Source organism: Podarcis erhardii (genome assembly GCF_964252035.2).
Source record: "Podarcis erhardii genome assembly, chromosome: 8".
Classification (NCBI taxonomy): Eukaryota; Metazoa; Chordata; class Lepidosauria; order Squamata; family Lacertidae; genus Podarcis; species Podarcis erhardii.
The window spans coordinates 62216770-62244561 of record NC_138499.1 but is presented as its reverse complement, the minus strand read 5'-3'; the positions used below and the strand labels follow the sequence as shown (position 1 = coordinate 62244561).

The following is a 27792-nucleotide window of genomic DNA, read 5'->3' as shown; positions in this document are numbered from 1 at the left end:
TTTCCCAGAGAACCCTGAAGACTGTAGTTCTGTGGCTGGGGCTACAGACCTTTAAGAGAAAAATCAAGGCCCTCAAGAATTCCTAGGATTCTTGGGGTGGGGGGCAGAATATTAACAATTTGATAAAACAAAATAAAAAAATTCCTTCCAGTAGCACCTTAAAGACCAACTAAGTTAGTTCTTGGTATGAGCTTTCGTGTGCATGCACACTTCTTCAGATACACTGAAACAGAAGTCACCAGACCCTTCTATATAGTGAGAAGGTGGGGAGGGGTATTACTCAGAAGGGTGGTGGGATTGGGTGATTGGCAGATAGCTGTGATGAGCCTGTTGACGACTCTTAACGACTGATAGGAATCACAAGACAGAGAAACCAGCAGGAGAACACTTCAATCTCCCAGGACATTCTATACAAGATCTCAAAGTAGCTGTTCTATTACAAAGGAATTTCAGAAATAGACTGGAAAGAGAAGCTGCTGAATTGCAACTTATTACCAAACTTAAAACCATGGAGAGACCTGGTCTGAACAAAGACATTGGATTCTTATCTCATTATACATGACAAAGCCATTTTTCACCTTCTCACCCCTTGCTTTTTCCTGTAAGACCTATTGCAGTCGTTAAGAGTCGTCAACAGGCTCATCACAGCTATCTGCCAATCACCCAACCCCACCACCCTTCTGAGTAATACCCCTCCCCACCTTCTCACTATATAGAAGGGTCTGGTGACTTCTGTTTCAGTGTATCTGAAGAAGTGTGCATGCACACGAAAGCTCATACCAAGAACTAACTTAGTTGGTCTTTAAGGTGCTACTGGAAGGAATTTTTTTTATTTTGTTTTGACTATGGCAGACCAACACGGCTACCTATCTGTAACTGGAACAATTTGATAGTTTAATTTTTGAAGTACCTACCCCAGGGAGGCTTTCTGGGTGCCTGCTTTGCTGTCTTATTTGCCCATGTTTCAAGAGAATATTTTTATCTGCTTTGCTAAAGTTTAGTGCTGAATTTACCAGCTGCTCTGCTCTGTTGTCTGTTTATATGTGATTTTATATCTTCATTATACACTGTCCTACATGTTTTGCTGAAGGGAGATCTAAAAAGAATAAAAACATAAAGTAGTAGAAAACTAGTATGTCTGCAGACTGTGTAGACAGATGTTTTTGGGTGCTCAAATGCATGGAAACCTATAGGAGGCCTCATTTCAATAGGGCTGAGAATTTAGGAGTGGAGTGATACAGAATTCATTCGAAATGTAAATGCCATCTAATGGAAATGAGTGGTCTCATGAATTTTGGTTTGGTTTGGTTTGTTACAACGTTTGCATAGTTTTGGAATTACAAAATGAACTGAAATAAAAAAGAGCACCAAGGAAGGTGGATGAACTGGTGCCAACAGGTGAGGGGTTGCAATTCAAAGAGAGGAATTGTCTGTTTGTTTTCATAGAGAAATTCAGGGGTTTAATCTGAAATCAAGCTGGATTTGAGTTTTTTGGTGTCTCTGGTAACTTCTCTCTCTTGCATCATGGATGTTGGCAAATTGGATTTTAGAAAGGCAAAATAATACTAGAATTGGAACTGTCAAAGATGCACAAGGGAAACTGTTTTAATGCTCAGGAACTTGGCAGTATATTTTTTATATTGTGTCTTTATATGTTATGGATGGATGTTCTGTACTATTTCTATTGCCTAATGCAAATTTGTCATGGCATTTGCCAGAACAATAAACTTATGAACTTGGAACTTATGGATAAGGATCTTGCCCATGGGACAGATCCAGTTCCCCAGCTGAGGTTACAGGGGGGCTCAATTGGATTCTTAAATGGTGTGCATTTATATACACAACTTCTGTAGCCTGGATGTTATTTACACAGATATAGGGAGGGAATCACACACAACAGGACAAAATTAATCCTCGTTTTGGCACCCTCACTGAAGAGGCATGGTAATGTGGCCGAATCACACTCTTTCTTTTTGCGGCTTGTCACAAGAGGCAGTAATTGTTCGGAATGACTAAGCACAGGCATTAAATGCAGTCAAGAGAGATGGGTTCATGCATATGTTTGCCTTCCCTCCCTTTGTTTGACAGGAAAACTGACTCCAAAGATACACTGTGGTTTCCTGCCAAGCTGATTAGAGGCTCAGTCTGCAAAAAGAAGCATTAGGTAACCATTTTAAACTTTGTTATATACATGTTTATACATGTTATATACATATATATACAGTCAGTCTGACATCAATACCAGGGAAGATTCTGGAGCAGATCCTTAAGCAAACAGTCTGTGAGCACCTAGAAAGGAATGCTGTGATCACCAATAGTCAGCATGGATTTCTGAAAAATAAGTCATGTCAGACTAACCTGATCTCGTTTTTTGACAGAATTACAAGCCTGGTAGATGAAGGGAACACAGTGGATGTATCCTACCTTGATTTCAGCAAGGCATTTGACAAGGTGCCCCATGATATTCTTGTAAAGAAGCTGGTAAAATGCTGTCTTGACTATGCTACCACTCAGTGGATTTGTAACTGGCTGACTGACCGAACCCAAAGGGTGCTCATCAATGGTTCCTCTTCATCCTGGAGAAGAGTGACTAGTGGGGTGCCACAGGGTTCTGTCTTGGGCCCGGTCTTATTCAACATCTTTATCAATGACTTGGATGATGGACTCAAGGGCATCCTGATCAAATTTGCAGATGACACCAAACTGGGAGGGGTTGCTAACACCCCAGAGGACAGGACCACACTTCAAAATGACCTTGACAGATTAGAGAACTGAGCCAAAACAAACAAGATGAATTTTAATAGGGAGAAATGTAAAGTATTGCACTTGGGCAAAAAAAATGAGAGGCACAAATACAAGATGGGTGACACCTGGCTTGAGAGCAGTACATGTGAAAAGGATCTAGGAGTCTTGGTTGACCACAAACTTGACATGAGCCAACAGTGTGACGCGGCAGCTAAAAAAGCCAATGCAATTCTGGGCTGCATCAATAGGAGTATTGCATCTAGATCAAGGGAAGTAATAGTGCCACTGTATTCTGCTCTGGTCAGACCTCACCTGGAGTACTGTGTCCAGTTCTGGGCACCACAGTTCAAGAAGGACACTGACAAACTGGAACGTGTCCAGAGGAGGGCAACCAAAATGGTCAAAGGCCTGGAAACGATGCCTTATGAAGAACGGCTAAGGGAGCTGGGCATGTTTGGCCTGGAGAAGAGGAGGTTAAGGGGTGATATGATAGCCATGTTCAAATATATAAAAGGATGTCACATAGAGGAGGGAGAAAGGTTGTTTTCTGCTGCTCCAGAGAAGCGGACACGGAGCAATGGTTCCAAACTACAAGAAAAAAGATTCCACCTAAACATTAGGAAGAACTTCCTGACAGTAAGAGCTGTTCGACAGGTGAATTTGCTGCCAAGGAGTGTGGTGGAGTCTCCTTCTTTGGAGGTCTTTAAGCAGAGGCTTGACAACCATATGTCAGGAGTGCTCTGATGGTGTGTCCTGCTTGGCAGGGGGTTGGACTCGATAGCCCTTGTGGTCTCTTCCAACTCTATGATTCTATGATTCTATGATTCTATGTTCCCGAAACATTATTGGACAATTCCAGAGCATGAAAAATAATAATGTTGTAGGGTCGGTGTGACCTTAGTTCTGTGTCTTCTACCTGAAGACTACTGGGGAGAGAGAGAGAGAGAGAGAGAGAAAAATATTATTATTATTATTATTATTATTATTATTATTATTATTATTATTATTATTTTATTATTTATACCCCGCCCATCTGGCTGGGTTTCCCCAGGCACTCATAAATATATATGAGCTGAGGTTGAGCAGATGGGGCTGTCAATTGAGAAAGGGTCATGTTTAATGCAGCTCATCATGGTCTCTACATGGCCAACAAATCTGCATAAGTATGTAGTCAAAAGTCAAACAGAAGAGTACAGGTAAGTTTTGAATTTCGGGGGGGGGGGGATCGTGGGAAAAGGGGAATTATCTACTAATGTCTTCATAAAATGATTAGTACTGCAGTCTAATGTGTGCTTACGTTGCATGAGTCCCACTGATTTTAGTGGTACTTGTTTCTGCATAGCATTTATAGCAGCAATGGCAAACCCTTCTGGGGGCCACATGGCTGTGTTGGGCAGGGCCAGTGGCAAAAGTGTACAGTAAGCTGGTTTTAGACATACTCACACATACTTCTCTGTCCTTTGTCCAGGCAAGCGAGAGGCATTATTGGCATTCAAGGACACATTCCAGCCAGGCAAAAACACTCAGGGAGTGCAAAGTAGGGCTAGGGAGAGGTATGGCCTTGGGAGAGCGGTGTATGAATAAGGAGGAGGAGTCCTGAGGACCAGATAGAGAGGTCTATAGGGTGCTTTTGTTCTGAAGTACATGAAGAGGTCTGTGTATTCAGAAGAAGATCATCTAGTCGTCAGGGAAGTGGATAATGTTTTGTGTGTTTTGCATTAACAGGAAAGAGCTGTCTCCTTAACTGAACAGAACTGTAAGCCCCTTCCCATGCGGGACTTGGATTGTCCCCATACTCTATGAACAGACTCGTATACTGTGGATATGGGTATGCCAATATAAACAGACATTTTAGAATTCTGTACTGAAAGTAAACTATAGGACCAGAAAAACAATCTGTTACTGGAATGGATTTCATAAGAATGCCTCTTGCTGTTTCGCTGCATTGAACCAGTGAACTTGCATGCCACCTCTGGTCCAGAAACCCATGTATATTTAACCACTCAAAAAGTAACTCATATTCTTTGACATTCCAACAGAAGGTATTATTGTGTTGGCAGCAATTAATAAAAATTCTGCTTGGTTCTTTGTTGTAAATAGATTTGCCTTTGGGCTGGACCATCTGCACCAGCCTGCAGCTTTGCTTTGGTATTGTTTCACTTTAAGTTCTAGCCTTTTCCATGAAAAGAGAAAACAGTTGTGTTCCTAAAAACCTGCCCCAAATATAACTCTGTGCTAATGCAGGGTTTGTTACACAGAACTGGGATAGCTATACAACAGCAGCACTGAATAATTCATATTCACAGGCTCTATCAAATGAGATTTACCCTCTCTGCCTGTGCAATGTGTTTGCATTTCCATATACTTGCGATAATACTTAGATGAATGATAGTGGATACAGTTGAAATCCGAAATGATATGGGCATGACCAATCTATTCTGCAGAAGATCTCCTCTTAATTCTGTTTGGTATAATGTTCAATTGCTGTTTTGGTCTCTGAAAAGCAAAGCATTTTTATTTTTTTTGCATCATCTTTAGGCCATACAGAACTCTTCAGCAGGTAGTATAGAAAAGTAGCTAATTCTAAATGCTACAGAGAGCAAAGTGTGATGTGGCAGACAGGTTGACAGAGCAATCCTATCTATGGTGATGGGAGCTCCACATTACAGCCACTGCCGCCACCACCTCCAGAGCCCTGCCAGCTCCCAGCAGTTTGGATAGGTGGGAAGTGCTTGTCTGTGGTCAGTTTACCTTTTGATGTCTCTCCCACCCCCTGAAGTATGATATATGACAATTCCAGGGCTGGCATTGGTTTAGAGCTATGGGGAGGGGTGTCTGAGGCGAATGAGTGTGCATAGGATCCTATGGATCTATTGCCTTTACTGACGTGCCTGTTCCTGGCCACTTCCATTGGAGAACTGCCAGCATTGGAACAACAATGATGGTGGAGATTTTCATTGCCACGCAAGACAGACTGCCACCAGCAGCAGCAGCAGCAACTTCTCAGATGGCAGAAAGGGAGGCCCACAGCACCCCGTGGTCTTTCACCTGTTCTCCCAGGTAGTTAAGGATTTCTCCCTTACGCTGCACTCTCCTCAAGAGTAAATCCCATTGTACTCAGTGAAGCTTGCTTCTGAGCAGACAAATATTTTTCAGTTATGTTGTACTTCCCCTTGGTTGGGCTATAGTGTTTTTATTTTGCCTCCTTATGATTTCAGGCTAATTTCTGTGTTGGTCTGTTTTTGTACTGATTTAAAAAAAAATCTACTGTAGTTATATTTTAATTGTTTTTGAATTGTGAAGAACCAAGAAGCTATTGTTGATTGGGTGGTATATGTGTGTTTGTACATTTTTGTTTTGTATGTTATTTTCTTTTTATTTGGTTCACAATTGATTTCACTTATATTTTACCCTGCTGTTAAGTCACTTTGAAACTTTTGTTTGTATAATAGGTAAAGGTAAAGGGACCCCTGACCATTAGGTCCAGGTCGTGGATGACTCTGGGGTTGAGGCGCTCATCTCGCTTTACTGGCCGAGGGAGCCGGCGTACAGCTTCTGGGTCATGTGGCCAGCATGACTAAGCCGCTTCTGGCGAATCAGAGCAGTGCACGGAAACATCCTTTACGTTCCCGCAGGAGCGGTACCTATTTATCTACTTGCACTTTGACGTGCTTTCGAACTGCTAGGTTGGCAGGAGCAGGGACCGAGCAACGGGAGCTCACCCCATCGTGGGGATTCGAACCACGACCTTCTGATCGGCAAGCCCTAGGTTCTGTGGTTTAACCCACAGTGCCACCCGCTGTGTATAACACACACACCCTAAATCTGGGGTCCTAATGTGGTGCCGATGGGTACTGTGGCACTCTCAGACACCAGTCAGAGCCCCTCTCATTTATTTTTTTAATTAGTGGTTTTGGCTCTCTCTTTTTTTACAAGTTGTTCTTTTTTGTAGGAGAAGGAGTTACTGGCTTTTTTGAGTGTGTTTACTTTATTTTGGGGTAGTTGTAGGTGTAGTTGTAGGTCTGTTTGGAATTGGTGGTTTCTGTGCATCTCAAATTTTTCTTCTGTAAAATTGATATTTTGTGGTGTCTACCACAGTTTCTTAGATTTCCAGATGTGCTCCTTGGGCCCAGAAATGTTGGGAACCCTTTCCGTAAATAAGTCATTGAATAGGATTGCACTGTTAGTATGTGACCCCATAATGCAGAAAATGAACTGCCTTAAATGCTAATGCTATTGTACTGATAGAGTTCAGGTAACTGGGACAGAGGTTATCCCCTTCTGTTCCAACCTCAGCACAGAGATGGCGTACATGTGTGGTCTGCATAGAACAGGCTTCCTCAACCTCTGCCCACCAGATGTTTTTGGCCTACAACTCCCATGATCCCTAGCTAGCAGGACCAGTGGTCAGGGATGCTGGAAATTGTAGTCTCAAAACATCTGGAGGGCCAAGGTTGAGGAAGCGTGGCATAGAAAGTGAATGCTGTGTCCTGGCTTTAAAAATTAAGAGTAAGTGCTGTCCTGATTACAAATTAATTTCAGTACTTTGTAGGTTCCAATGTAATTCTCATTTCCTGCAGCTTTCACACAGGAAATTGTTCAGTGTAAGTAACTGTGAGTTGGACAAAGGCTTTTGATATTGTAAAGGGACCTCACTCTAGTCTTCAATAATTCTTTACCTACAAAAATAATTTGTCAGCATAATGGGTACTGTGTCAACCTCATGGGTGTCACCTAGTAGGCACTTTATAATCCTGCCAACGTAATGATTAAAATGTACTAGAAAATTGAATCAATCCATCAGTAGTACTCTATTCCTAGTGAGACTTGCAGTTCTTTATATCCACAAAATGCTTCTTTCTTCAATTTGCGCTGGAACCTCAAACCCAATAATTAGAACTGTACAGATAGGGATGTATGAAGGCAGTGGATGTGAACAGGCTGGAAGTGGAGTTTTGCAGCAGATTCTGGACATGTAACCTGTCACTCATGACTGCATAAAGAGGAGAGGTGCTGGTGGGGAGAGAAAGCCCCAAAGGGGACAGGGCAGGAACAGTTCATCAGAAGAAGAGGACAGGAAGGAGGGAGAGCCATCAGCAGAAATCCAGATTTTGGTAGCCTGGTCACTAACCAGCACTGGAGCAAAGGCAAGGAAGGTGATAAGGTGGAGGCTTAGGGGATCCCCAAGAAGGTATTAGTATATATACTGTATATATATATTTACAAAACTTAAATTTTATTGGACGTGAAACCACCTACAGAGGTATAATCCCGAACCATGACACCTCGCCCCACCGGGGTGTACATTTACGAACTCAAACCTTCGTTGTAAATCATTGCCAGGGCACCCAGGAAAGTGACGTATTCCTGGAAGTTCACCACTTGGTCCCCGTTGCGGTCCAGATCTTTCATTAATGCCTGTATCTCTGCTTCCTGCAGTTTCAGTCCAATGGTGAGCTCCTTCTATATCAGCTCCTTCAATTCCTTCTTGCTTAGGGTATTCTTATTGCCATCCTTGCTGGCGTATTTGTGGAAGATGACAACCAGCACGCCAGTAGCTTGGTCAAGAGGTGCTGCTATGGTGAGAGATAAGAAGCAAGATGGTCCAGTGCTGAGTGGGAGGAAGTGATGGGGAATGTGGTCAGGTCTTAGTAGGATCCCTATGATGAGTCGGGCCCTAAACTCTGCTGAAAGAGGTAAGGACCCTTCATGCCTTCTCTGAAGAGGTTAGTTGGGGCTCTGTAAGCTTTCCTCTTCATTGTGAACCCCGTATCTCAGGCATAGAAGCCAGATCCTAGGGGCCAAGGTCCCTTAGCCTCCTCATAAAATATTTGCCCCCCTCAAGTTGATGGGCATTGTCATTCAGATGGTGTGTGTGCTGTGTCATGTGATCAATTGTGCAGGGCATACCTGGGCTTCCCAATATTTTAGTCAAGTTGGCACCCATGCATTTCCGACACCATTCAGGTGTTTTTCCACAAGGGCTGATGCAGGATCACTCTGGAACGATCTGAGTTGGAAAATGCAGTCAGGGAAGTTGACAGACTTGATAGGCAGTTTTCCTCCCTCTGTTATAGTACTAGAACTTGAGGCCATTCAATGAAGCTAAATGGTGGTAGGTTCAGGGCAGGCAAAAGAAGGCACTTACCAGGCATAGTTCGCTCCCACGAGATGTAGTGATGACTAGCAACTTGGACAGGTTTAGAAGAAGAAGAGACAAATTACTGGAGGATAAGGTTATCAATGGCCGATAGTCATGGTGGCTGTGTTCCGCCTTCAGTGTCGGAGACAGTATGCTGGGAATCACAAATGGGGAGAGTGCTGTTGCACTCAGGTTCTGCTTGTGGCACTGTGAAAACAGGATGCTGAACTAGATGGGTCTTTGGACTGACTTAGCAGGCCTCTTCTTAATTATGGTCTTATTTAAGTTCTTAGATGGGCAGGTTGCATATCCTTTCCTCACCCTGCTAATCTAGTTCTTTCTCTATCTGTGAAAGGGAGGCTGGTTTCAGTGAGACATAGAAAAAGAGGCAAATAATTCACTTTCAGCTTTGCAAGCTTCTCGCTGCTCGGAAAAGTTGGGGCAAATGTAATGGTATTAATGGTTAGACAACAAGGTATACAAGGGCAATTCTATAAGGCTGATCAGTGATTTGGCATCAGTGATAAGCAACGAAAGCTAAATTGGTCTACTCTGCTGGCAAGGGATTATAAATGTCCACCACTTCTGCTGCCTCATCAAGAGCTAAAATATTTTTTCCTGACAACCTGTGGGGTAGTATTTTGTCATTTTGTGTGTATGCAGATACAAGCAATAAATAAATAAATCACACAGTGAGTTACCATTAAAGAGGGCAGTTCTTTCTCAGAGAAGTATAGCATTTAAAATTCAGCGTAAAGGAAACAGAGGAAGGGGAGGAGGGGCAGAAGGTATAAATAGGGAAGCAATATGTGGTTGTTTCAGTTACATATGCTTAGGTTTAGTTATAGCTCCAGTTACAGTAGGGCACGGAAGCACATAAATCAATATGAACATGGAAGCAATTATGCTATATAGAACCCTCTCCTCATCTTTAAACAGTCATTACATGTACCCAGTCCACATCTTTCACCTTCGCTCAAACGTCTTAGGAAATGAGAGCAGGAAAAGTGAGAATTGCTGGAAACCGATTCAAAAGCAGTTAGTATCTAGCTCAATTTATTTCAATAAAGAGCAGATCAATAGGGACCTAAAGCAGTCTGTCAATTTTTCTGTCACATTTATCAGAAATTCACTGACTTCAATCTTTTTCTTGCTGGCCTCTTCTTCATGGAAACTATCCTCGCACTCAGCATTAAAATTTGCTAGGCACTCTTACTATGCTGAACGCTAAGCAACAATCTTCCCTCCGAAATGGTCCGTCAGGCACTGTTTTCCTGAAGCAACAAGAAATGGCAGTATGCAGTGCAACTCAAAAATGCTTGCACCTTTAATAATATTTAAAAATTTTTAATATTAAAACAAACAAACCCAAAATCTTGCACATAAATATGTTAGGCCATAATTATTAAAAAGGGAAGATAAGTTCTGAGCCAAAATTGTCTGTATTATTTAACTATTTCTGATAGTTCATAGATTGTTCATTAATTTTGTGTATTTTAAAAGGCACAATCAGAACAATCTGTTTGCATGTATATTGTGTTTTTTCTCTGCTTTGATGGTTTTGATAAGCCTATAATGTATTTATTTGTGGTCTGTAGGACAAATAAGCTGAAACTAACTAAAACCAGCATAAATATTTGAGTTTGTTGTCCTTCCCCATAATTCCTTCTCTCCTTCCTCCACAACCTTTTCTGTTCTGGGCACTTACAGGTTGCACAGTTCAGCACAGTTCAGAGAAAGATAAGACCACCGCAGCTCACTTGCAGGTAGTAGATTTATTAAGGAATCAAAACAGGAAACATACGGAGATTCATGAAATATACTCCCTTATTATAGCAAGCCATTGTCTTGCACCTTCCCCCTTCGCTGTAGATATTCCCTCTGAGCCAGGTCCCTCCCTATGTCTATAGTGAGTCCCAAGGGACTCTCTCCGTCTCTGCTTCACTTTCTATTCTGTTATGTGAAGCAAACGCCTTGTTTTGGGAGTGGGAGGAGAGGCTGGTGGACTGTCAACAGACAGACTGTCAGGGGTGGCCTGTGGTGAAGCTACAAATCTGAACCCTGTCTTTGCTCTGTGCTGGGGTACCTATTGTTTCCCCCTTTTGCTCATCCTCCATGCCAGTACCAGTACCAGTCTCCAGTACCTCCCAGCTCTTCCCCTCCTCTGGGGTGTGTCCAGTTGCCCACCACCAGGAGCAAACATTGGTAGGGCCAAAAAGGGCGCAGTTTGGGAGAAGACCAGGAGAAGGCTTGAATATCAAAAATCCAATGACTTCTTAGTTCCCCAGCATGCTCCCCAAGCATGGGTGGGCAATAAACAGAAAGAAGGCCGTTCTTCATTGTCACTTATTCTTTCTTTTTTTAGTAACTACTAGTTGGTAATGTTAGTAGCGTAGCATGGGTTGCTAGTGCCTGGGGCTGCATGGAGGGGTGGGTGGGAGGGAGAGAAACGGGTGGAGTATTGTAAAGGGTACACCACATTCATGCTCCAGTCCATGGGGTCACGAAGAATCGGACACAACTAAACAACAACAACACACCGCATTCAACTGCCTAACAGCGTCTACATTACCCAGGAGATCCTAGCCACAGAGTTAAGAAAAGAAAAGCTGTTCCATTCTCTGGAGAGGTCACTTCCTGGTTTGCATGGAGAAGTCATTTCAATGGAGCCCAGCAAGGGAAGCATGCAGCTGTATTGAGGTGTTGAAATTTTTTGCCTCTGACCATTTTGTGCCTGGGACAACCGCCCCTGTGGCCCTCCAATGCTACGACTCTGGTTAAAGTAGATCATTTCCTCTCAGACTTTACTTCCTTCCTGCTTCTTTTCCAAGTTAGTCCAAGTTAGCATGTGCTAGTGTTTACTTCTTGGTTCTAGCTTGGCCAAATATAAAACCTACACTTCAAATGGCTTTGTTTGCCTTAATGAAGTTTAAGTTTTCTTTGTCTTTACAACCAGCAGCTTTGCTAGGCTATTTCTTTCTGCGCACTGCTGCACTAGATTTCCCAAATAGCAACACCAATCAGGTATGACCATGTGGAGTCAGGCTCGCCTCTAAGGCAGAGTTTAGACACTTGGGACATGGCATATCCAACATGCATATTATATGAGAGGGGCCGCTGTCACCTTTCAGCAACCCAGAAGGTGGAAGTAAAACCATACTGTTCTTTTTTTCATGCTTTGTCATATTAAATCGACTTTGGGACCAAAAACTACATGTCCCTTCCTTGCTTTCCAAAGATATAGTTCTTCAAATACCTAGAGAAGGCAGGAAAACAAAGGAAGACAAGAAGGGAAAAACACATCCCCCTGCACATAAATTATTTCAGTGGTTAATTAGAAAAGATTCTTCTAATGAAGCTCTCATCCGTGAAGATTGGAAAACAAACTGCAATGCATCCTCTTAGGTTCACAGCAAAATACGAACCTGTCACAAGGTAGAGAAATAGGTCGCGTGGAAGTTAATGGAAAACCATGAATGGAATACATTGTGTCACAATGCATCATCCCAATTAAGAGATTACAGTTAGAATTCTATTCACAGTGATTAATGTGCTTGATTGAATTGTGGGGTGTTGGTTTTGTTTTCTTAAATTTGAGAGTTTTTCTTATTTGTTTGAGTCATTTCTGAAACTAGGATTGCTAACTCCAGAACTAAACATTTCTGGTATGGAGAGAAAGCTTGATGGTGGAGACAAGTCAGGGCAATAGAGCTCAAAGCAAATCTGATAATAGAGACGTTGGGAAGAGTCCCATGAGAGTGAAGCCAAGTGTTAGAGTTTGTTATACTAAATGGGTACAGCTAAAAAAAACCCCAGAGGTGGTGGAGAATCTGGCATTGCACCTCAAAATATGTTACAGCAGGTGATTGGCTGGTGGGTGTCTCCACAGATCTGTTGCACGATTACAAGACTCCAAAACAGACTTTATTCACCCTCTACAAGTTGGAGGGAGACTTTCTGAAGCAGGCAGCAGCTTCTGCTCATGGAGGCTCCAGGTATCTGACATAGAATCCCCACTTCAGACAGTTGTCTGCGCAACTCATTGGAGACAGAAACAGCAATGCAAGGGAGACAAAACTAGCTCACTAATCCCTGCTGTGATGAGATATGGGGCTACTTGTGTGTGAGCGCTTACACTCTCAGAGTCTTGTAATCAGTTTCAAAACTGTCCCTCTCCGCGCAGCCATCGCTGCCTTAATCGCTGGCAGAATCCGTCAGTGGGCGTTTCCGGAATTTCTTCCAACATAAGAGTTCTTTGACAGATACTCTACGCCTTGATTCTCTACGTGACAGCTTCCTGCGCAAAGTGGGCGTCCCAAGGGGAGGTCCTGAGCTCTCCCCGCTGTTCTCACTGGAAGCGTCTCGGAGCCGTTCCTCCGACTCTGTTTCCGCTGAAACTCTCCCTCTCCCCCTGCTGGTTCCCTCCTCAGCATCCGAGGGTCTCCTAGCATCCTGGAGCCCCTCCATCACTTGGAGCTCCGATGGCAGTTCCCTGACACCTGCTCTCCACATTCACACATTGTTTTTCCAAATTTGTTTTCACACCAGATGTTTTGGACTACAACTCAGATGGCTGGGGCTGATGAGAACTGTGGCCCCAAAAATCTGGAAGGTACCAGGCTGGTGATGGGTTGAGCTGGAGACTTTAGGTAGAAAGATGGCATAGTTTAAATGAAAGAGACCTAATCTGGAGAATGAGTCAGACATCTCACCATAGCTGTCAACCTTCCCTTTTTTTGTGGGAAATTCCCTTATTCCAGCACCGTTTCTCGCTGCTTCCCGCTTCTATCCCGGATTGTTAGATATCCCATAGACTGTCCCTGGGACACGTGAGGCTGCTGATCCCTTATTTTCAAATCTGAAAGTTGACAGCTATGCATCTCACACTTGCCTTAGAATCAAAGTGATGAATTTTTCCAGTGATGTAACTCCTAGGTTCAGAAAAGGCAACAACTTTGTTCACCTGAGACACACTTTCAACAATTTCTGATTCAAGCAAAATTCTGTTGAAGGTTATGGAAATTTAATTGAAGGTCAGCAAGACAGATGCACATTTTTTAACTTTGTTTTTATCTTTAAAATAATAATTGTTAAATAACACCCACCCACCCACCCCAAAGTGACATGTTTTAATATGTTTTATATCATTCTACATTAATTAATAAAAAAGTTCCTTGCTTTCTTGTTTTGCAAATTGATGGAATCCCAGGTTTCCTCACAGACCCGAAAATACAAATTTACAAAATTAGCCGTAAATTAATTTCTGTCATGGATATTGATTTTTTAAAAATATTTCTGGTTCTCTGTCCAGCTTTGCAATGTACACGAGGTATTACAATGAATAAAACACAACAAACATCTTAAACGGCCATTCCATATCCGATGGCACCCACAGTTTGTTACCACCTGGCAATGATAGGACAGATGCTGGCTCACAGCAGTGATGTTATCTGTTTGCATCAGCCAATAGAGGCCATGCTTGCATCCATGCAACCCAGGGGAGTATCTGCCACTATTTCTCATGTCAAGTGCAGCTTTGGATGAGGCCCTGAGCTTGTTTAAGAATTCCTCGTACATTCTTTTGACAAACCTTTCCTGTCACAAGCTGGAAAAAGTATGTGCTAAATGCCCCTCTAAAGTGCCTCCAAATGGATTTTCTACTCTGTTAATATTTTAGTACCCTTTACAATACACATCATTAAATGTGTGCACTTTGTAAAACTATGAATAAGAGTCTGTATAACTCCATGCATTTCATACTAAATGTAACTGATTTTTTTTCTACGCTGCAGAAGTAGTGGTCTGTTACTCGAAACAGCCACTCCTCTGGAGGGATGCTCAGCACAGTCCATATATCTTAGTTCCTTCCTTGCAAATGGAAACTATCATAGCGTAGATGATGCTCGCCCCCCCCCCTCTTAAGCACACTCTCTCAAAATGATTTATCCTTGGGGTGTATTGTACTACATGCTATCATTAAATGAGCACCTGGATGATAGATGATTTGAAGGTAATTTGTTTTATACTGTATTGTATTGCTATTTAACCTGTTAGCTTCTTTGTGTTTCCTTAGAAAATAACATGGGGGGGGGAGTTATACAATAATTAGAATAATAATGATAACAGGCAGGGTTATGTTTGAAATGTTTCACAATAATTGAGAACTGAATTAGAGCAGGAACTCTTCGCTTTAGCTTTGAGATTTTTGAGAGTGGTTGTTGACACAGTGGTGCTCAACCCCCACTATGGTAAAACAGTAAATGTTCCTACTGACCTCTGAGGGTAGTTCTTTCTTCCATTCAAAATTCAGCATTCAAAATTCACTTCAAGCATCCCTCCCCCCTCCGCCCCACTGCTGAGGCCAACCATGAAGAAGAGTGAAATCCTATTTTCTTTAAAGACAAATATTTCAGTTTGATAAAATTAATTGTATCTGCTGCTTCTTTGCCTCCTGTCATGAGGAATTTCTGTCAGGAGGTGATTATATAGATGTGAAAAAAGAGATATACAGATGACCTGTATCGCTGGAGAATGCAGCATCAGCATTGGAAGATCATCATTTTTTTGGCTGGTCATAGGGGGACTAACAGAGCATCCAAGTGGAAAGGTTTCTAAGATAGTGCCTCTTCTTCAGCGGAGCACAAGGAGATCATAATAAGCTGATTGGATGCAATATACGCCCCACGGAAAAAAAGTCCATTCTATAGAGCAGAATGGATATGGATTGCTTCCAGTATCTCCTTACTTGGTCAGCATAGAAATGATTGTTCAATTTTTTTCATTGGACCTATGGTGCAACTCTTTTTTTTGTGTGTACAATGTAGCTGTACAAAGGAACCAAGGCAGTGGTGGGGAGAGAGAAGGAGAGAGCACATTTAAGTAGAAAAACAAACCACTGAAATACTGACATAGCAGTTCAACAGATCTGCCCTGCAGCAAATAAGAAGATGAGTGTTTAATGAAAGCTAAGATCCAGCTTAAATGTAATTTAACACATTAGTAAGTGGAGAGAAATCATGTCAGCTCCTTGTTCGCATCTATCATAGTTAAGCATAACTTTAGCAATGGCCACTCCAAATCTTTTGTGTTATTGTATTTTTTTTGGAACAGTATTTAAAAAAAAACACAAAAAACCCTCATGTAATGAATTCCTTTAATTCTTATTAAAGGGGGAGTGCCCTATATCACAAGCAGTGGCTGTGGCTATCGGTTCCTGCATTTAAGGTACAAATATTTAGGAGGAGGGGGAAATCAGATACCATGAAGTATCCTATTAATTTGAACCAGCTCTGCTGCCTAGTGTTAAAGTTCCTCAGAAAGAAACCTGGTTTCCCTTTCTTACCTATGTCAATGGAGAAACATCACAATTTACTTATTTATTTTACTAAATTTCTATACCAACCTCCATCCAAAAATCACAGGGTGGTTTACAGTGTAGAAATACAAAATAAGAACACAAAATGCACCACCACCACCACAACAACAGAAACCGATAATCATTTGTACCACAAAAACATTTAAAGTCCATAGGATGTTTAATCAGCCAAAGGCATGGTTATAAAGGAACACTTTTGCCCGGCAACTCACAAATCTCACACATCTCTTTCTGGAGGGATTTATTTACCTGAGCAGTTAGAAATGGGTTTTTTAATTATCAGTAGCAATTAATGATCACATACACTCATTCACGTAAATTGCAAATTCTACTTGTTAATGTTTAAAATTGTCATTGAGCATTTATCACTGATGAGCAAAATAAGCAATATAAATATTTATAAAAAAATATCAAATAAGGAAGCAAAACCAAACTAAACACCCACAGCCACCATTTTAAGATAGACCTGCTGGTGGATGGATTGAATGGTATCCCATGTACAGCACCCTTCCCTCAGAAAAGTCACCTGTTCTCCATATTTTCATTTTCGTTTTGTTAAGATCAATATTATAATTTATGTTTTGTCTACATTTGCCCTCTTTCCACTCCCCCTTCATCCCATGAACATGGTGCGCTTCTGTTGAGAAACCTCTGCCACATTTTTATCATTTAAAACTGTATTCACTGCCCTCAGTTCAGGACAGGGCGAGACAGGACTAAATCTGATTTATTATTTAACTGTTTGATGTATTAATGAATGGTGCACTATTGCCACTTATATTTGTTTCCTAGGAAACCAGCTTGAAAAGTACTATTTGCCTAACATCAGGAGGTGCTGGGTTTGCTATGTGCGTGAAACAAAAACATGGTATGAAAGAAAATCAAAATTTACAATTTAGCCTGAAAAAAAATATGAAGGAAATTATAGTGATCAAAGCATGTGTACTGAAATACAATTTTTCTTGGAAGAGCACTTGAGATTTGATTATCTTAAAACATGATAAAGGGTCTTTGTGTGACCTCAAATCTGAATACTAATTATGATTTTAAAAACCTGATTTATAGTTAAATAAGATCAACCATATTTTTCCCCCACAAAGCAATTATGACTCTGTTCAGTAGATGAAAGCTAGTATAATTACAGACCATTCTTAAAAAATTACAGTTTCTTCAGTGTGTTTGCCTCTTGGTAGAATGGCATTATGTAAAGCTATCCAGTACTGCTTGGTAACAGCAACCCATGAAAAATCTGCTTCCCTGTCTAATGCATTGCATAGTCATGTTTGAAAAAACCAGCCACAACCCTTCTCCAGAAAATCAATACTGTGCGGGCTTATTTCCTTGAGTGTAATAATCGCTGCAGACCCCAGGCTGTTGTGCTGAGCACTTTGAAAGATTCACAATGATCAGCTCTACATTTCTATTCATTAGCCACAAACTTAACAATATGCCAGGCCAATAAAGGCCACAATTACTCAGGCATCAATCCACAAAGCTTTTCTTGAAGTAAGATAAAAGTCAATGAGAAAAGTGGGTGTGTGGCAACAGGGTGTATACTGACTGACTGGCTAAAAAACATGCTTTTACTTTCCAGGACAGTTACAGAAGCTGGATTGGTGTTCTTGATTTCCGAAGCCTTTTAAATGCAAAACTGCCAACACTGGTGAGTAAAGAACTAAGAAAAAACTGAAATAGCACATGTCACAATTTTGGACTGCAGTATCCAATTGAAAGCTGCCATTTAAGGAATAGGAACTTAGTGTGGATAGTGGGAGACGTGGAGCCAGTTATGCCTCTGTATCATTGTGATGCTTTGCCTTACTTTCTTAGCATTGCTTACCCAGTACACAGCAGTGTTCAATTTGTGGCCTGCCTGTAGCCGTTGAGCTCTATTAATCAGTGACCCAACTCTTGTGTATGAAGCCTGAACCAATTTGCATGTTCTGAACACCTGGTGATGTATTTCATATTTGTGGGTACAAAATAACATTGCAAGAGGGTGGCATTTAATATGAACACAAGGTTGCTATCTGCTGTGTTTATGGAATGGAGCTACGGAAAGCATTGAAAAAGGTAAAGGGACCCCTGACCATTAGGTCCAGTCACGGACGACTTTGGGGCTGCAGCGCTCATCTCACTTTACTGGCCAAGGGAGCCGGCGTACAGCTTCCAGGTCATGTGGCCAGCATGACTAAGCCGCTTTTGGCAAACCAGAGCAGCGCACAGAAACGCCATTTACCTTCCTGCCGGAGCGGTACCTATTTATCTACTTGCACTTTGACGTGCTTTCGAACTGCTAGGTTGGCAGGATCAGGGACCGAGGAACGGGAGCTCACCCCATCACAGGGATTCAAGCCGCCAACCTTCTGATCGGCAAGCCCAAGGCTCTGTGGTTTAGACCACAGTGCCACCCACATCCCCAGCACCACCCGTGTCCCACCGAAAGCATTTAAGAGGCACCAGTAAAGACCTTTGAGGTGCCATGGTGCCACCACCATAGAGTCTCTTGACTTGGCAGTCCAAATGGTTAAGTAACCCAAAGAACAATCACATCTACAGCATAGTTATGTTTGGTATGGGGCAAACAATTGTACCCAGCTAAAGCACAATATTTTAAATATTTGCAAGTGCTGAGGGAATATGTAGTGTATGATAATAGAGGCAATGATGATGATGATGATGATGATATAGAAAGGGTCCAATATGAAGATCCAAATTTATGTTTTTATATGAATTATTTGGGGCCCATGTCCAATCATCTAATAGGTGGTACAGAAGCATGTCATCCATGGGAGCTCATAGTAGAAACTAAAATAGCTGAGTGCACCAAAATACATAAATGAAAATAGCATTTTGCAGAAAACATTTCATCCACCTACATGAAACTATGTTTTACCTGAACTCCATTCATAAGCAGATGACCCATGATCGAAATACAGTTCTCCAGAAGAGTTATAACGCCAGCCTCATGTTCAAACGGATTACTTCATGCACCTTTGACATGAAGGCATTAATGAGATGAAAAGGAAAATTATCCCACTACTCCATCAATTACTACAGGTGCCTGTAGTCTGCTAAATGCCTTTTACCTTCTTCGCAGTATGATCAAGTTTATTTGAAAAATCGCATTAGGTTAAAATTGAGCTGCATTAATAACATGTTAATGCCCCCTTGAAATGTTTACCCCAGGATTTTAAGAGCAAAAAGTAGAAGCTCTAAAATACCATGAAAGCAGCTTATTTTTTTAAAAAAAGATATCCAGTTCTATCATGAATGAACCTCACTTCATGTATTTGACCTAGACACAACATTTTATGCCGTAATAAATCTGATACCAGCTAAATCTGATATTTTTAGGGATCACAGCAAAAATAAAGTACTAATACGTCTACCATTAATCTAGAATGTGGCAGCTAGAGTGGTGACTGGGAGTGGTCACTGAGACCATATAACACAGGTCCTGAAAGACCTACACTAGCTCCCAGTACATGTCCAAGCACAATTCAAAGTGTTGGTGCTGACCTTCAAAGCCCTAAACGGCCTCGGCCCAGTATACCTGAAGGAACGTCTCCATCGTTCTGCCCAGACACTGAGGTCCAGCGCCGAGGGCCTTCTGGCGATTCCCTCACTGTGAGAAATGAGGTTACAGGGAACCAGGTAGAGGGCCTTTTAGGTAGTGGTGCCCATCCTGTGGAATACCCTCCCACCAGATGTCAAGGAAATAAACAACTATCTGACTTTTAGAATATATCTGAAGGCAACCCTGTTTAGGGAAGTTTTTAATGTTTGATGTTTTATGCTGTTTTTAATATTCTGTTGGAAGCCACCCAGAGTGGCTGGGGTATAAGTAATAAATCAATTGTTGTCATCATCATCATCATCTCACATTCTCCAGCAATGCAGAGCTCTACAGCCTATGTAACAAGGGTGGGAAATCTGTGACCCTCCAGATGTTTCTTGACTCCAGCTTCAGCCAGCTCCAGTCAAAAAGTCAGATGGTTTGGGAAGATGGGACATGTAACTCAGGCACATCTTGGGGGCTACAGGTGTCCCAACCTCTCCTATATACAAATCTTGGTATCTGAGCCCCATGGTTCCCCAAAGGCACATATGCCATTAGAGAGGGGGTTGAAAATAAAACTGTTGACATCATAACACCATCAAACCAATCTATGATGCCAGCACACTTGGATTTCTGTGAAAAGCTCTGGTTGCCTCACTCAGAAAGGTTATTGCAGAGCTGGAAAAGGTTAAGAAAAATGCAACCAACTCTTGTGGCTTTTTAGTTTAGAAAGAAGGTGAGCTTAGGGTACTGGTGGTGATAGAGGTTTATAAGATTATGCATAGCGTGGAGAAAGTAGTTAAGGACATGTGCTTGGGGCAAACCAGTGAAGTGAATGTTGGTAGATTATGGACAGGCAAACCTCTTCGCAAACTACCAAAAGATGTAGTGATGGCTACCAACTCGGATGGCTTTAAGAGAAGATTAGGCAAATTTGAGGTGGGTAAGGTTATCAGTAATGACTAGTCATGTTGTTCTACCTCCACTGTCTGAGGCAGTATGCCTCTGAATACCAGTTGCTGAGAACTGCAGATGAGGAGAGCACAGTTGCTTTTTGATCTTGCTTTTCAGCTTTTCACAAATGTTTGGTTGGCTGCTGTGAGAACAGAATGCTGGACTTGATGGGCCTTTGGCCTGATCCAACATGCTAAACCGACATCAGTCAGAGGGGCCAGCTTCTCAAGATGATTGAGGGGGCCCAATGCGACATTCTGAGGTCGCATGTGTGAGAAGCCAGGGGGCGGAGCCAAACACCTTCTGAACTTTGAGGGGGTCTGCCCCCTAAAAACAACAGCTGGGGGCCCCAAAGTGCCTCAGCCTCCAAGAACTGGCAGCTATCAGGCATAGGCTGCTTAGAGAAGGGGGAAAATTATATTTGATTTGGAGGAACAGATTACTTATTTACATAGCTGTCAACTCACAGATTTGAAAATAAGGGACCAGCAGCCTTGAAAATAAGGGACCAGCAGCCAAAATAAGGGACCTGCAGCCTCACCTGTTCCAGGCACTCCAGTCTTCCTGTCCTCCTGCAGTCTGGTCAAACTCTTGCTGGTAGCTTCGAGAACACTGTCCAACCAACTTTGTAACCAGAGGTTCAACTGAATAGAATCTGAATCACATGCACCACAAGGCCTATGCAGCCTCAACTTAAGATGGCTCCCCAGCCTGGCTTTGCACTGCAAAGTTTGCAGCAGCACGTGCAACAAAATGGCGTCCAGCATTCAAAAACCCCCTCAGCTTGCATTAACTAGCCACGCACACACAGCCTCCCCCCCTCCCATGAGATCTCCTTTCCTTTCCCCCCACCATGTGCCCCCACTCCAGACAGACCTTTTCGCCAGCAACGGTGAATGGGCCGTTGATGACGTATCCATCCGATTCCGATCCGAGCACTCAGCACAGGTATGTTCAACTTCTGAGCCCCTCTGAGCCAAAGCCAGAAAGCCCAGCCAGCAGCCAAACAAAGCCTCAAGGAAAACCACCGTCACCTCTCCGCTGGGAAGCGCTGAGCAAAGGTGAGTCCCCAGGGAATGCAGCCAATTTGATCAACACAAGGCATGCAAGCTCCACCCCCCAGTCGTTCTTAGACTCCTTATTGGGTGAGCAACACAGCCAAGCAACACAGTTGGAGCCTCCCTCCTCCCTGGCCGGCAGGGAGGGAGGGAGAGGAGCTGCTTCCTTTGAAATTTAAGGGACATCATTTAAGGGACATCCAACAATAAGGGACAGCAGCGGGACATGGCGCTGGAATAAGGGACTCTCCCTTCAAATAAGGGACACTTGACAGTTATGCTTATTTATTGGAAAGTATTTCCTAACTGCCCTTCATTAAAATATTCCAGGGCTGTGTACAAAAATGTCAATAGAACTAATCACAAAACATATATTTTAAAACTAATAAAAGCACAACAAAATACAAGATGACAAGAGGCAAATAAAAACCTGAAAATCTAAAAAAATAAAATAAAATTGGAATATGCAGAAATTCCGAACACGCCTTGGGAAAGAGGATGATCTTCATCCGGCAGTCAATGATCTTCATCCGGCAGTCAATAATGCCCTTGTGCTTCCTTGGGGAATGGTGATGAGCTGCATTCACAAACCATCATCAGACAAGTGCTGCCACTAGGCATGCCTTTGTAAAGGGCTGAAAACTGTTATATGACTGAACAATCTTCCTTTGTTATGTAGACTGGCCTAGATAGCTAGTTCCTCAATGGGAGTTAATGGTCAGGAAATAGTTGAGAGATCTTGCTTTGAGCACTTTAAATGGGGGGAGGCTTGGAAGAAGCTACATCCCTTGACTCCCCCTCCCTGCATATAAAGGGGGCTGGTGTTAAAGTGTTTTGCTTAGTTTATTATTTTCTATTTTGCAGAGAGACAGCAGAGCCTGATCTGAAGGCAAAAAGCACCTGGAGCTGAAGATGCCTCTCCTCTTTCTTGAGATCTGAGGTGAGATAACAGATTGTATGCCTGGCAAGAGTGCACATGCATACCTAGGCTCTAGTTGTATATTTGTAGATTGACAAAAAAATAAAATAAAATGCTATCAGTCTCTTCCAATGCTGGGAAATCTAGGAAAAGCTGCCCTGGAATTTTTCACTGCTTGGAGAATTAGGTAAAGGTAAAGGGACCCCTGACCATTAGGTTCAGTTGTGGCCGACTCTGGGGTTGCGGCGTTCATCTCGCTTTATTGGCTGAGGGAGCCAGCGTACAGCTTCCGGGTCATGTGACCAGCATGACTAAGCTGCTTCTGGTGAACCAGAACAGTGCACGGAAACGCCGTTTACCTTCCCACCAGAGCGGTACCTATTTATCTACTTGTACTTGACGTGCTTTCGAACTGCTAGGTGGGCAGGAGCTGGGATTGAGCAACGGGAGCTCACCCGGTCACAGGGATTCGAACCGCCGACCTCCTGATCACAGCAAGCCCTAGGCTCTGTGGTTTAACCCACAGCACCACCCGCGTCCCTGCTTGGAGAATTGGGAAGCACCAAATCGTATCCTAGGCAATGACAGCACAATCCTATGCATGTCTACTCAAAAGCAAGTCCTATTGCTAAGTACTGGAAACATTTGGGCTGCTTTAAATGCATAACTTTGAAGCAGACGGGGGGGGGTGTGGAGAGATTTTTACTTTTTGCATAATAAAGAGTAGCAAGGTTGGTGTGAGTGGTTGCTTGCAAAATGTGACATTTCCATTGATGTAACCCATAGCCTAAACTTTTCCACAAAGATCTAACACCTTTGTTGTAGTTTTTTTTTAAACACAACTCCTGCCGCTAGGTGTACTGCCAAGCAGAACACATCTGTTCTAGTGCTGAATGTGCTGTGTTGATCTCCTATTGATTAACATGTCATTGATTTAAGTCCAATGATGGTTGAATGAGTAAGAGCTGCACAGCAGGGATGAGAAAAGCCAGGCTTTCATCTATACCAGTGTAGCTGAGCAGCTCCTGGGCCTTTTGCAGCCTTCAGGGTTTTTCCCATCTGTCCAGCCTGCTTGTTTGTCTTTTCTCCATGCTTTTTCCCATGAGGAAAGGCAGCTCAGTAGTAAACAGAGGAGGAAGCTGCCTTGTACCAGGTCAGATCATTGGTCCATCTAGCTTAGCATTGTCAAAACCGACATGCAGCAGCTCTTCAGCTTTCAGGCAAGAGCCTTTTTCCAGCCCTGCCTAGAGGTACCTTGGATTGAACTGGGACTTCTTTTTGCATGCAAAGAATGTGCTCTACAACTGAGCTAGTATTCCTCTTGAAAGAAATCCTGTGGCTGAAGATTGTGCCATTTCCTGTGGGGTACTGATCTGTTTTTCTTTAACTACAAATTGGAGAGAGAGAGAGAGAATTTGAACCTTGCGGACAGGGCAAGAACTTGACACCTGGTAGAAGTCTCTTTGCCTCAGAAAAACTGACCCATAGTTGCCCTACCTGTGAAATTGACACGTTTGGGTCAGTCTTCACTTCAACCTGGACAAATGTCAACTTTGCAATAAAGTTGTTGTTCCCATGTGTTTGATTTCCACATTTCCACTTCTGGACAGCTGCATTAACACAGGTTGCCCAAATCACATGGCTGCTCCCCACACCACTATCAACCACCTCTGAGCAGGTAGATCAACTGCTGGAAGTAGTGATGTGAACGCTCATGTGATATGGAACTCCAGATGTTTATAACGCACAATGAAGTAGCAGAAAAGGTAATGGCTGAGCAAGACTGAGCGTTCTGTACTATGCATGCTTATTTAGGAGTAATTCCACTGTGGGTCAAAGGTGGGGAACTCTGGCCTTCTAGGTGACTCCAGTTCACCTCATGAGTCCCAGCCAGCATGTTCAATGGGATGATGGAGTTGTTGTCCATGGAGGCCACGGGTTCCTCCTCTGCTGTAGATGATTCCAGTCTACCCACAAACATAAGTAATTTATAGTTACATTATTCCCACCGTGCACATTGATAGGCTCAGCTAACTTGGGGATCAGTTGTTCCCTAGTCACAATGGTTTTTATTTGGCACCAGAAGGTAAGAGATCGTCTAGAAAGAACAAAGATTGAAAGAAGATTATTCCCTAATCTATAGCACAAGTTTAGAATTTTAACCATTTAAGGAACAGCCTAGACATCAGCTAAAGTGATGGCAGATTTCAGTTTATATTCACCATTGTTATAAAGGGGGCACATTGTAGTTTAGCAGGTACAGTCTGAAAAACCCGCAGGATGAGGACAAATTAAAAGGCAAGTCTTCAATCAGTATACCATTTCCCTTTTTGGCCTCCATGTTTAATTTATATCAGCCAAGGATAGCCTAAGTTTGTCTACTGAAATGTCATTTGCACTCTTTACAAACCTTTGAATTTGTTCAAGAAGGTGAAGAGAAGATTAAATATCAAAGGTGGGTAAAAGGTTGAATGGCTTGAAAGGCTGAATGACAGTGTTTCCTAGGAGGTGGTGTGTGTGTGTGTGTGTGTGAGAGAGAGAGAGAGAGAGAGAGAGAGAATGTGAGTGAAAGTAAATTGGCTTGCAGGACAGGCCTCAGTATGAAGCAAAGTAAATCAATTGGATCAGAAAGCAGGTTCCAGAGAGGGTGCTGTTTACCTCCTCCAGAGTTAGATTTGTTTTAATTTTTAATTTCAAGTGCATTGGCAGAAATCCATAAGACCAACGTTGGTGAGGGCAGTATTCTGGGCAATGTGGTCAGTTGCCCTACTTTGCGGAAGGCAGTCCTCTCTCCATTAGAAGAGCTGTCTTGTATTTGGAGGGGTCCCTTATTGGAAGGGCTACCCAGTCCAAGTCCAGTTTAAATATGAAATCATGGCAAGGGAAAGCAGGGACTTCAAAGTTGCCACTCAGCACCTGGACAGCAGAGTGATTTGGCCTACATGCTACGTGGGTGGCGCTGTGGTTTAAACCACCAATCAGAAGGTCAGCGGTTTAGTCATGCTGGCCACGACCCGGAAAAGCTGCATGAGGACAAATGCCGACTCCCTCTGCCTGAAAGCAGAGATGAGCACCGCACCCCATAGTTAAATTTGATGGGACTTAACTGTCCAGGGTCTTTTACCTTATCTTTACCTTTACATGCTACAATCGTCTCCACTATGATGAAATGTCATATTTCTAGTTTAAATGATAGCAATTATTCCTTGATCTGCAATTCTGCAAATATGTCCTGTTGTCTTTTGGAAATGCCTAAGTGGCCATCCTTGAATGAAATCTCCCAGTCAATGATCAACTTCCTTCCAGCCTAAGTAGCTGGAATATAGGAATGACCTCAACAACTGATAGTCCCCACTGGTGTACCTTCTAGTTGCTCATGCTGGGTCATGCTCTCTGTGTAGTTGGGGGGGGGGGGAGAGATACAGAGAACAAGGGAGCAACTGGAGGAGAAATCTGAAGAAGAGTCCTGGGAGGGAGAATAAATTTATGACTATTGAGTCAGACCATTGCTCAACTAATTCAGTGTTGTCTGATCTGATTGGCAGAGGAATTCCAAAGGACTCCTTCCAAGTCTGAAAAAGTCATGAGAAGGGAGGGAGGAAACAATAATTATAACATTTGTAATTGTTCCCCCCCACCCTAGAACTCAGGAGAGTGCCATTTTTTATTTTCGCAACCATTTAATGACGTATGTTTTCACAATCGAGCCCAGTCCTTTCCTCTCCTCTTGGACTTTCTTTTCCTCTGCTGAATTCCCCTTCTTAGAGAGATGCAGCACAATGTTGCATGGAAAAAACTGTCTTGTATGCGGGAGGCGGGGGGAACAAGCCCTTTAAAAATTAAACTTTTCCTTACTTGAAAGTGCTTAACACATGAGGCGTTATTTTAAAAATACCTAGCTGAAAATGAGTTGAATTCTGGGTGTGAAACTGTTAATTAGTGAGAACTGGAATGCACATGGAGAAGTTACATTATTGGGAGAGATTCAAAAGCAGATAGTGGGTGGCTGGGTCCATATTAGGTGCGTGTGGGGAATTAAAGAACCTTCTGCATGCCTTCTACTTGCCTAAAGAAACTGTACAGAATGGCGGACACTGTGTTGTAGGTAACACATGTTAGCATTTCTCCTTCCATATTTTATTTCTGGCTTTTAACGGGAGAGTGGGGAGAAAGAGGACGGAAAGAGGTCCTGCCCCTTCGCCTGTGGAGGCTAGGGAAGGGGAGGCAGGGCTGCTGGCTCATTGTCCTGCCCCTTCTATGAGTTGGAGAAATTCCCTAGCAATGAGGTTGAATGCTGACCAGCCAGAAGGGAAGGCTAGACAGGTGGAGGAGCAAACTGAGGGGCCAAGTAAACCAGTCTCTTAGGGGGAGTGTCACTAGTGAGCGAGCTACGTCTTGCCTTTAAAAGCTGTTGGGAGGGACATATCCATTTGTCAAAACATCTTTGCAGCTTTCATCCAATCTCAGACTCTTGATATGGTTCTTGAACTCACTAGCCACCCCTTTCGTGCTTTGCACCTATAGCCTGACCTGCACCATACCTAGCCTTGAATAAACTTTTCTTCCTACTCACACAGAAGAGCCTCAGTCATGGTGATTGGGGCAGGAGCCAGGATAGACATTAAAGTGGTTATATATAAAAAAAGTGCAATCTAATATTAAGTTTTGAAATGTTCACTGTATGTCCCAGTTTCTCACAACAGAAATATTGGTGTATTAAAATATTGGTGAACTAAGCAACAATATAGGGACGCGGGTGGCACTGTGGGTTAAACTACAGAGCCTAGGACTTGCCGATCAGAAGGTCGGCGGTTCGAATCCCCACAACGGGGTGAGCTCCCGTTGCTCAGTCCCTGCTCCTGCCAATATAGCAGTTTGAAAGCACGTCAAAGTGCAAGTAGATAAATAGGTACCGCTCTGGCAGGAAGGTAAACAGCGTTTCCGTGCACTGTTCTGGTTCACCAGAAGTGGCTTAGTCATGCTGGCCACATGACCCGGAAGCTGTACGCCGGCTCCCTCGGCCAATAAAGCGAGATG

At 42.9% G+C, this 27792-nt stretch overlaps 1 long non-coding RNA gene across 2 annotated transcripts; it reads left to right on the top strand.

Annotated features, from left to right (window-relative positions):
- The first annotated feature begins 1240 nt into the window (after positions 1 to 1240).
- LOC309348372 lies at positions 1241 to 26136 on the top strand. Of its 2 annotated transcripts, XR_014159364.1 has the most exons (5): positions 1241 to 2164; positions 4471 to 4573; positions 17857 to 17925; positions 22701 to 22776; positions 25019 to 26136. It is a non-coding gene; the product is annotated as an uncharacterized lncRNA (long non-coding RNA). The 2 variants fall into 2 exon arrangements; XR_014159365.1 differs by lacking the exons at positions 1241 to 2164; positions 4471 to 4573 and having other exon boundaries at positions 17142 to 17925.
- The last annotated feature ends 1656 nt before the right edge of the window (positions 26137 to 27792 follow it).